The 2854-nt window shown below is 42.0% G+C and overlaps 1 non-coding gene across 1 annotated transcript; it reads left to right on the top strand.

The window, feature by feature from the left end:
- Nucleotides 1-2398: 2398 nt before the first annotated feature.
- On the top strand, nucleotides 2399-2480 carry TRNAL-UAG (transfer RNA leucine (anticodon UAG)). Its single transcript has one exon. It is a non-coding gene; the product is annotated as a tRNA-Leu (tRNA).
- Nucleotides 2481-2854: the final 374 nt, after the last annotated feature.

Raw genomic sequence — 2854 nt, 5'->3', positions numbered from 1 at the left:
CCCCCTCTCCCTCCCTCTCCCCATTCCTCCCCCTCTCCCCATCCCTCTCCCCCTTACTCCCTTCCTCCCTCTCTACCTGTGATCGCTCTTCAAGGTGGCTTAGCACGATAGCCTTTGTGGGGATTAAGGATTTGCTTTTGCTCTTCGCCTTCGCCTACGCGCGTACTATCCGTCGTCGTCGTCGTCGTCGTCGTCGTCGTCTTGGCGAGAGAGACTTGGATCCGGTTCCACTGTGTTACGCCGCTGAATACGAACCTAAAGACACGAATCTACTGAAACGCATTACCGAAATGGTTCCACAGAGACGAACACGATAATAACAGTAATAATGTCAATAAAAACAATAATAATAGTATCAATAATGATAAAATAATAATGATAATTATAACAATGAAAATGATAATAATATAGTAATGATCTATCTGTATACTAAAGGCTTCATCCCCTTTACAAGAGAGGTAGCCAAGTCAAAGTCGCGCACCCAATCCTATCCACCATCCTTGTTACCCTCTTATCGTAGATGAAGGGTCATCCTTGCCTCCTGCCCACAGCCCGGGTCGGTAGCAATGCAGCAAGACATAGCACCTCCACAGCAGGGCCGCTTCACTTGTATGGCGACCACCCCTTCCCCTTATGCGGAAAATAGAGGAGGAGAAATCCCCTCCGGCTGCGTCACAAAAAGTATCCATACACAACCGCCCTCCACCTATCCCTGTCCCCTGCCTTCTCCCTTCCTTGCTCAACAGACATTCCCCTCTTGCTCAAAGACTCTTTCACCCCATCCATCCATCTCATCCTCTGTCGTCCCTCTCTGTTTTCCACACCTCTTTTGCTAATCTTTCTTCACTCGTTCTTTCCATGAATAGCCTGACCTAACCTAAACTAACTTAATCTAACCTTAACCTAACCTAATCTATCCCTGACCTAATATAATCTGACCTAACCTAACAAACTAATGTAATCTAACCTTGCCTAATCTAACATGATCTAACCTCACAGAACCTAATATAATGTAACCTAACCTCACCGAACCTAATCTGGCCTAATCTAGCCTAGGCTTACCTAGCCTAATCTAACCTTGCCTAACCTAAACTGGGAAATATATTGGTAAATTGTCATCGTCATCGTCATCGGCGTCGTCACTTTCGGCTTCAGACTTTGGTGGCGGCAACAGATTGGCAACTTGACTCAGGAAATTATGAATTTCCTTCCTGTCTCTCAAAATGTTTGGAGATTTTTTTCCAATAACGTTCAATGATTTTTATAATATAAAGGACCACAGCAGCCGCAGACGGGAACGGTCTCGAAAACCATATCGATATTTGGAGACATTTTCTCGACGTTTTCAAAAACGACAAAGATGGCGAGTTTCGACATCACAATGTGTTGGAAGAAAATTTGTCTAGCGTAAAAGATAATGCATTTTCTATTTTTCTTCGACCTTAAAATAATAGAATACCAACGAAAGACAAATTATTTTTTTTTAGATCATTACATAAAAAATGGAGCTCTCAGGTGACCTAAGTACGAATTTTATTATTTAAAAAAAATCGGTAACACAGTTATTAGTTTCCAGCGATATGCTACTTGTTTTTATTTGTCGAGAAAATATCGCTGGCCGAGCGGGTTAGAGCGTCGCTACATGCGAAGGAGGTTGAGATGACACCGGTGCAAACCCCAGCAAGTTGGACCAAGGGCATAGTTAATTAAATTCCACTCTTACAAAGTCGTCTGTAAGGGGCACCGTCCTAGCCTTCTGATAGAGGGAGCTGACGACGTCAAGCCATCAAGAAAATCTAGTAGGAAAAATAAATAGAATAAAATAAAAATAAGTGAAAATGGCGCGAGTAATTCTCGCGTAAAAGTCCATAAATACAAATGAAATTAGGGAATAGGTACACATGTGTAAGCCAGATATAGATTTGACCTAGAAACGGATAAAATGAATTTCGTCAGTAAATGGTATAAATTTCAGGACGAGGCAAATAGGAGGCTGATTCTAGAATATGTGTGTATACTCTAGATACATTAATGTATGTAGTATCGTTCAAAATAAAAAAAAAATGGTTATTTTTGTTTTCTTGTATCGTCTTTTATTGTTTTGTTTTACTGTTTATTTAATTTAATTTTTATTATTTTTGCTTTATTATACTTATTTTGTTCCTTTGTATTTTACCATATTTTGTATTTTGTGTAATAACTTGTTATTGTGGTTATTATATATATATTATATATCATTTTTTTTTTCTCTCGTAGATCGTGCATTAAACCTCGTTACGGACCAAAAGGTCTCAGAATAGCTTCTTTCCTTCTATCCTATAGATTGTATTGTTTCGATTAATAAGGTCAAGAAATGTCTCTGAATTTAATATTTCTGAATTTTCTTTTCTTCCACATGGGTAGCGTGGCCGAGTGGTCTAAGGCGCTGGATTTAGGCTCCAGTCTCTGAGGAGGCGTGGGTTCGAATCCCACCGCTGCCAGACCATTTATTGCCCACTGGTGGCATCATCGGAAGAATGCTGGTCTCGCATCTTCCTAATCGTGGGTTCGAATCCCGCACTCCTTTCCGATTCCCAGCAAGGAATATTACTCGCCTCGGCAGTCCGAACACATAGGGTACAGGTGATAGATTTGAGTGCAGCGCCTCCTGGTGTAGGTTCTTTACCTTACCTTCCCTTCCAGTCGCGGGTTCGAATCCCGCACTCCTCTCCGATTCCCAGCAGGGACTGTTACACGCCTCAGCAGTCTGAGCACATAGGGCACAGGTGTTGGATTTGGGTGCAGCGCCTCTTGACGTAGGCTCCTCCCTTCCCCCTCCCATCTGGCCGCTCACTTGTCCTTTCTATCCTTCAAC

This window comes from Oratosquilla oratoria, chromosome 23, assembly GCF_046742065.1.
Source record: "Oratosquilla oratoria isolate Oo_2021 chromosome 23, ASM4674206v1, whole genome shotgun sequence".
Classification (NCBI taxonomy): Eukaryota; Metazoa; Arthropoda; class Malacostraca; order Stomatopoda; family Squillidae; genus Oratosquilla; species Oratosquilla oratoria.
Note: the sequence above shows the minus strand (reverse complement) of the source record. Positions and strands in the feature narration are given on the sequence as shown.